Below are 9,120 nucleotides of genomic sequence, written 5' to 3' on the forward strand. Positions count from 1 at the left end.
TACTTGCTTTGAGATTTTTGTTCAGTCATATCAGCCATGTACAACTCTTTATAACCCCACTTGGCAAACATACTTCAGTGACTTGCCATTTTCTTTTCCAGACCATTTTACATATGAGAAAACTGAGGTAAACAATGTTAAGTGACTTGCCTAAGGTCACACAGCTTGTAAGTGTCTCAGGTGAATTAAGAGAGATAAGAAAATGCTTGCACATTGAACAAAAACACACAGGTACACACAACTGTAATAACAACATTTATACTGAGATCTACCTATTGTTGGTCAATTGATGACAGCCAGAGTGATTTGGGTTTAAGACATGGTCCCTCCCTCCTTCTCTCCCTTATTTTCTCCCTCTTATCCTTCTGTCTTCATAGGGAATCTTACCCATATCTGTAGGTGCTGTACTCAAAGGAATTTAACTTTGATTTCTGATGTCGGGCTAGATTTCCCTTTTAAAGACAATGCCTTAAGGACTCTGGCTTTCATTTATTGACCAATAATAGATCCCAGTCCAAGTCTCATTTGGTCATTGTTTGAACTCTGATGGTTGCAATTGAGTATAAATAGCAAGACCTGAGTGAGATTGATAACTTTGCACATCTCTACCTCGCTTAAACTCAATTCACTTTCAAGTTATGACATCACCTTTCCAATGTCATGATACTCTTGAAGAATTAAAGACAAACAAAAACAGCATCATCATATTGAATCTTGCAATATTGTGTTCCGTACTAAGCATCATGATTTAGCAGCATCAATGTTAAATTGAAGAGGGTTCAGAGGACAACAACCAGAATGCTGAAAGGACTCAAGATTATGTCATAGCAAAATTGGTTGAAGGAACTGGAGATGTTCAGCATGGAGAAGAGACATTTAGGCCCTATCACACCAGCACCTTATACCATGGAAATGCCTGACTATTCTGTCCAAATTTTGAAGTTGGATTCCTTTGGGACTCTTATCATTTGCTTTCAGATTCTTACTTAATAAATTACTGAAAAATGAGTATACTTGTTTTGAAGAGCTCATAAACATCTGAAAATCCATAACTTTCTCCAAAGAAATCCCTCAGTGGTTGAGTAAATGCTGAACATAAATGTTACCTTTATCCTTCATCTTTCTGATTATCCTTCTAAATTCAAACAGGACTCAAAAGCTATCATTATTATCAACTAAATTAACTCATTCTAGTATTTAATGTTTTGAATAATCCAGACATATCTTAATTCTGATCTATTATAATTCCTGGCTGACTCTGATTAAATATAGACCCAAGATTTGAGTCCATATTATAGAAGCAAAGAGAATATAGAAACTATTGTTTCCTGAACTCTTTTCTCCAAGGTGCCTTCTTCAAAGGTAACAGTTGATTTAGACCATTTGGTTTAATTAGCTCCCAATATCTTTTTTGTCATCAGCCATTATAAATCATACAATATTGGAGTGCAGAGAGCTATAATATTAGTAATGAACATGATTAGCTTCCTTTTAATCCTACTCATTCACTGGAAAAAGGTCATATAATAGATGGGAATTATATTGATTTAAAAAAAAAACTCCTCAATTACAGTATACTACTTTTATAGTAATGTAGACTGGCAGCTTTTCTGTAATTTATGTTCTTAGATAGTTGCTTGAGGATACTGAGAGATTAAATGACTTTTCCATAATCATGTAGCTAGTATTATATATTTCAGAACAAGGATGGAACCTGGTCTTCTGAACTCTAGGGTCAGCCCTCTATTCACTATGCTGCATTACCTCTTAGCTTGGTTGGGGTCGAGGAGTAGAGTTATATTGCAACTTGTGCACCTTAACAAGTAAACTGCTAGTTTTATGTATTGATGTTCCAACTTATGAATATCATTTTCCTGTCAAATTCAATATGATTTATAGCATTATAATATGACAAAGCATTATAATATGACAAAGAACCTAGGCTTAGAGCTAGAAATGGGACATTAGATTTAGGTATTGAGTCCAAGTCATTCATTTTAGCAAAAATGAAATTGAAACCTAGTTAGGACACTCAACCAAGATCATGCAAGGAGTAAGCAGCTGATCTCAGATTCAAATCTGGATTCTCTGATTATATATATGTATATATATATAAAATATATATATGGGTATATATGTATATATATTATATATATGTATCGTAGTACGTTGGAATTAATTATCTATCTGTATAAATAGATAGACAGATAGATAGATAGATAGATAGATAGATAGATAGATAGATAGATAGAGAAACTAATTCCAACGTACTACTATGATTCATTGGTAACTTGACAAAGAGTGCACATCAAAAGCTTTAACAGATAGGTGGCACAGTGGATAGAGCATTAGTCAGGAAGTCTTGTTTAGATCTTGCCCCAGACATATAATAGTGATATGACCTGAGATAAATCATTTAATATCTTCCTGCCTCCATTTCCTTATCGATAAAAGGATATTATTATCTACCTCCCAGGACTATTGTAAGGAATTAATGAAATAACATATGTAAAGCACTTTGCAAACCTTATAGATGATGTAATAAATAAGTGATTTTTACCACCATCTGCAACCTTTTTCCCTTTTTTACTATGCAACCATTGTGAAAGTAGAAACAGAATGGGAACATAGGAACCAGAAGTTCATTTGAACTTTTGTTCATTTCATGAATTACAGTGACTCCTTTTCTCCCTAATTTAAATATATATATATATATATATATATATATATATATATATATATATATATATATAATATTTTATATACACACCAATCATCATCATCATCACAATCTGATTACCTCCTGAAGAGCTTATATATCTGACTTGACTGGTCCTTAGAGTGTCAATATGAGTCCATCATTGTCTCATACTCAAAGCATTCTTCTTATACATAGTTAGCATAGTCTTTGAGAACCCAGGGTTGAACATCTATGCAGAAAAAAGTTCCCAATTAAATACTTTTGGAAATGTCAGTATGAAGAATCAGTTTCTGCTACTGCTGTTGAGGAAGGAATGCTACAGAAAACTAAAAGAAATATTTCCTACTCTTATGGAGCTTGTTATCTACTAAAGTAAATAAAACACCTCATCACATGAAAAGTTAAATTGCATTTCAGGATTTAAATAACAGATTAAGAAAATAAGATGTTCCATTAAAAACCTGAAAGACAAATTAAGGATAAAGTCAATAACTACTAGAAAATCCATTGATATATTGGTTATTTTTATTAATCACTTAATTTTTTTTTTTGTTATAAGACATGGCTTTCTCTTAGAAGGATGGGGAGGGATCTATTTAGAAATGAAGGAGAGACAAAAATCAGAAGTGACAAAAGAACATTTTCAAAAGTCCTTCATAGTATAGCTACATTCTTCCTTTCCAGACTTAGTTCATATTAATTTCACAAATTCTGCGTTCTAGCTAAATTGGTTTACTTGCTATTCTACAAAATTTGCATGGAATATATTTACTTCTCAATGCATCTCTAAGAATCTTTGGTTGTTTTCAAGGATCAGTTCAAGTATTAATTCCTATAGGAAGCCCTTTCTGATTTTTTATTGTGTTTTTTTCTTCTTCAAATTCTCTTGTACTTACTTTTCAAAGATTATGTACAGACTCTCTTCTAGCCTGGGGTAGAATTCAAGAACCTTTGCCCTTTTCTTTCAGTTTTTCCTGAGCATAGTATACTATTGTACATGTGGTGGGTTCTTAATAAATAATTATCATTCAAAGAATGATAGATTTTGAAGAGTTAGAATCCACAGGATTTGTTGACTGTGTGTATGTGTGTGTGTGTGTGCATTTGTGTGTGTGAATTTGCACATGAGGGGAAAGTTGTAAAGTTAAATTTATTTGCTGTGAATTATTGATCATATAGCCAATTTCTCACAGATATTTTAACATTTGCTATCATATAATTTCCTCTGAATTTTCAAGTTTCTGTCCCCCCCCAAAGAACTTCTAGGAGAATGAAATATAAAATCAGGATAAGACTCAAAACTTAAAAAAAGCACTCCACATACACTAAGGTTTAGGAATATGAGTGTTTCCATAGTGATATTAAATCACCCACTTATACATGTATTGCATTTGAAACTACCACTTGGATTTGTAGATATATAACTTATTAGCTGTTGGAACCACCTCCACATAAGCAGCTAGTTGTCATGGAGAAAGAGAAAGGGTAGGTCAAACATTGTACAAATGCTGATGATAACAGTTTTCCAGAATGGAAACCATCCCCTGAACAAAGAATTCTTGCCAGTGCTTGAGAAGAAAGTTGGTCACATCGTCAATGAGATTTATAGCCTTATATGTTTGTCAAAAACCATCACTCACTAACTTCTTTTCTGTAATTTGATCATCAAACTCTTATGAAATTTTGTACTTATAGAGCTTAATAAACAAAAAACAAACATTCTCCTAAAACTAGAAAGATCAAATAACTGTGTGGCCCTTCTCACTTGCTTCAACTCACATTCCCAGACTTCTCTGACCTTTGTGAACTGCTGTGTATATATATATATATAAAAAAACCCTAGCAAATAGAGTTTAAATCTAGTCATTGGAGGGTGTAAGTATGATTACACTAAAGGCCTCTTCTGATGACTTATTGTGACATGAAAGTGACCCTGACTTTTTTGAAAGATCTGTTGATGGAGTACAATGCTGTAATATAAGACCTTGTCTTTAAGGTCTTTAAATATATTCTTACTCCTGAGATTTTTGATCACTTCAGTCTTTTTTTCTTAATTATTTCTATACTATTCATTTTCCAGCTCCTTCCCTTTGATAGTAATTTTCTGGGGACTGGGCCTCAAAGCTGTCTGGCTTTAATCTCTGTCCAAGTGACTTCTGTGGTTATGGGTAGGGACAGAAATAGCCTCAGTCAGATACCAGACCTTTTTGTCTTTTTTCTGGTAGATGCACACACACACACACACACACACACACACACACACAAACACATACAGCCTGTCTCAGTTCCCTCTGGTCCTCAGTTCTTAGGCAAGAGTAAAATTGAAGTATAGAACAATCCCATCTCTGCACTCTCATGCAGACCATGTTTCTGCTTTTTGATTTTCCATAGTGCCAAGCTGTGAGAAGAATGCGAAAAGATATCTTTTTCCAAGTCCATGAGTTGACTTGTGTAGTCTATCTCAATCATGGTGGCCAGTGAAGGGAATCATTTAGAACATTTTATGTATTACCATTTGCTGCTGTCAGTTCATCGAGTTGTTACTTCCTTATGGTTTTTGTTGTCTTAAAGCATAGAGGCAACTAAAATTGCTTTATCTGTTGTGCATATTTTTGGAGAATTTTTCTGGAGGGATTGGAGCAAGAGTCCATTCCATCTTATTAGTCACATGGACTAGAAATCTAAAATACAATGCCAAATATAGCCATAGTTATAAGTTATAGGTGTTTCATCCAAGGAACAACTAGCTAACTTCAGAGAGGTTCATTTTTAGGTTGGACTAAAGGTCATGAATTTTTTACCCATAGAAACTTGTAAAGAACAGTGTAATAATTCACAGATGTACACACTGGCAGAAAAGAAAAAGAAGAAATCACTTGAATATTGATTTTGAAAATTCCTAACAATGACAATCCTACCTAAATTATTTTTTCAGTGGCATCCCAATCAAATTTAAAAATATTTTATAGAGCCATAAAAAATAAAAAAAAATCCTATTCACCTCAATTTTCTCATTTGTAAAATGATCTGGAGAAGTAATTGGTAAGCCATTCCAGTATCTTTGCCAAGAAAAACTCCAGTTGGAGTCACAAAGAGTCAAACATGACCAAAAATGACTACACACAGTAATGCATAATTGGTGAAGTCAAAAAATAGGACTGTATCCCAAAAAGATTAAATAAAGAAAAAGAACTTATACATATAAACATATTCATAACAGTTCTTTTTGTGGAGACAAAAAATTGGAAATTCAGGTCATGCCCATCAATTGGGGAATAGCTGAACAAGTTGCAGTATATAATTTTGATTGAATACTATTCTGCCATCAGAAATGACAAGCAAGATGATTTCAGAAAATCCTAGAAAGACTTATGTGAACTGATGTGAACTAGAGTGAGCAGAACCAGGAGAACAATTATTCAGAGTAACAGCAATACTGTAAAAAATAAGTTGTGAATGAGTTAGTTATTCTCAGCAATAAAATTATCTAAGTCTTTTAATGATCTTAAGGACATGATAAAAAATGTTATCCACCTCCAAAGAAAGAACTAATGGAGTATGAATACAGATTGAAGCATACTTTTAAGTTTTGTTTTTCTTGGCTTTTGCTGTCTATTTTCTTTCAAAACATGACTAATAAAGAAATACATTTCCCATAACTGCACGTTTAATATATGTCAAATTGTTTTTCTTCTTAAATTGGGAATTTAATTGGAAACTCAAAACTTTGAAAATTATGTGTTATGCACATATAGTCACACACACACATATATATACATGTATATATATATGAAATATGCTAACTTATTAATTGGTTTAATCTTCCCCGGTAACAAAATTACTTTGTATAATAGTTTCAAATATGATCGTTACATTAGACTATCTTGAAGTACATGAATGATGATTTTATGCTTCAATTATATTTGGTTAGAAAATCATGGACAAGTGAAACAAAGTATACATTAAATTGGCTTTAGATGCACAACTGATAGGAGAGAAGGGAGGCTACCTCACATTTTGATATTAAAACAAAGCAAAATCATTCTTTTATCTTTTCCCCAAAATACATCAACTGCCTTGAGCATAGTACTTTAAAAATATTTCATTGCTGTAATTGTGATTAAATTGAATTGAATTGAAGAGGCCTAAGCAAGAGATTGATCAAATCTCTGATCATATGTAGAGAATTAGTTGCTCATTTAACTTGAGGGATATGCTGCTGCTGCTTCATTCCTGTCCTACACTTCATGATCCCATTTGGGGTATTCTTGACAAAAACTGGAGTGGCTTGCAATTACTAGTTTAAATGGTATGGCTCCAGTCCTCCTTCCTCTCTCAAAACCTGAAAATAAATGATCGAAGAATTCCCAATGCTTATAGGCAAAAAGCCTTCTTTATTCCACTGGAGGAGGGAAACTAGACATTCATGCTGGGGTCCACTCTGGTACTGAGGAGACACACTACAGTGAAGCTAAGCCTTGATAGACATGGTAGTAGCTGGAATCACTAGACAAAGAAACCCACGGAGAACTGTAATGTGGGGGGTAACAGAAACAATGAGGCAAATTTGATTCCCAGCAGATTTTCATAACCAGAATATGATTCCCACAGGTGCTTGTCCAAGCTTAGGGACCATCTGGGGCTGGTATGAAACAGTTCTGTGATTTTGCTACAGCAGAGTTCAACCAGAGGGTGAGCGCAAAGAATTGTTCTGCCAAGCTCAAGGCACAGCTTGCTTGCTTGGCATCAGTTCAAGAAAATAAGGTGTCTCCTAGTAGTAAAAAGGAAAGAATGAAAAGGGAGGGGTGATTTTGACTTGGAGATACTAATACTCACTCACCACTTCTCTCTCTCTCTCTCTCTCTCTCTCTCTCTCTCTCTCTCTCTCTCTCTCTCTCTCTCTCCCTCCTCCCTCCCTCCCTTCCTTCCTCTCTCTTTCTCCCTCCTTTCCTTCCTCTCTTTTCCCCCCAGATTCAAATCAATGATCTCACAAACTATTTTTTTAAATGTATTGGCCCCTCATGGTTTCCATCATTTTGAATAGTGCAGGAGGGAGACAGAGAAGAGGGAAAGGGAGAGATGAATAGAAAAGGATGTCCCAGAATATGACTTGGGTATCCAAATGAAACTTTCCAGTCTTGCTATCACTTTATCATCAGCTTCTTATTATTTCCTGATAATTGGAAGCAAAAGTTCTACCTGTACTTCAAGTTCTATGCTGGATCAGAATGTCTCTCTAAGGGTCTTCATAATGAACAAGTCCTCAGGAATTAATTGGGCCTCCTCATTGAATGTCATCAAGAAAGTTCTCAAAATTAAGATGGAAAAAGGATTTTTTTAACTGAGAGGAAAGAAAGGTATAGCTGGTGACAGATAGGATTAAGCTCTTCTTCCTCACCTGAATGAGAAGTGAAAAGCAGGATAACTAAAGATTTCAACTTGACTTTATTACATTCAAGAAAAAGCAAGCCTTACATAATAAAGATTTGAAATTTGATGCAAAATCCTCTCCTATTCTATATTTTATATGGAAAAGATTATCTAGTGCTTGCTAAGCTCATAATGGATTTTTTTAAATGTACTTTGTAGAACAGATTTTTATTCAGTTGTAGATTGCATTGCATAGACCTAAATTTCCTTCTGACTTCCTGACATTTTCCAAAATCAATTGCCAAGCCATTCGACAAGAGAAATCCAGAACCTCATGCCAGTTTCATGACTCATTTATGCCCTCTTCCATTTTCTAAGATCTTATTCTAGCTGAATGAATTATTTTCCTTCTAATTCCAAATAAGCTGAACGCAATGGGGGATCAATGAAAAAATATGATATTGCCAGGTGTATTCATGTTTGTAAACTCCTAATTCTCTCCATCTCTAGTCCAAAACACAACAAAAAAAGATGATCTTGGATAATATTGAATTTTATAGGTGTGGTATAGAATGATGCAAGTGTAAAAAAATTCCCTATTTTGAAGATTTACAGTTCATCTTATTTTACTTGTCTTTTGAGAAAGAAGCTCTTTGCCTTTATTCAATAAGTGTCTAGCTGAGTACAATGAAAGGTTGAGTGAAGGACATTCCTGTTCTTACTATGGTATTAATAAGTCTGTTGGAAAGAATGGCTTTGGAACATAAACCTCAGAATTCCATACATTTGATTAAATCACTAGTCCCAGAAATTGACTATGATACCATCTGGTCTCTTCTAAGCCTAATTTTTCTTTCAAAAAGTACACAATGCTGTCATCATCAAGTTTTTTAATTTTCTGTGGAAAATGTTTTGGAATTTGCACATGAAGTTGAGAAGACTCAGTCCCTGACTTAGAAGACATAACTTTGCATCTCTCTTCCTTGCAAATGAAGGCAATGTCCTGCAATGTGACTGTAACTTTATATCATCCAATTTATGCAAATACA

This window comes from Notamacropus eugenii, chromosome 2, assembly GCF_028372415.1.
Source record: "Notamacropus eugenii isolate mMacEug1 chromosome 2, mMacEug1.pri_v2, whole genome shotgun sequence".
In the NCBI taxonomy this organism is placed as follows: domain Eukaryota; kingdom Metazoa; phylum Chordata; class Mammalia; order Diprotodontia; family Macropodidae; genus Notamacropus; species Notamacropus eugenii.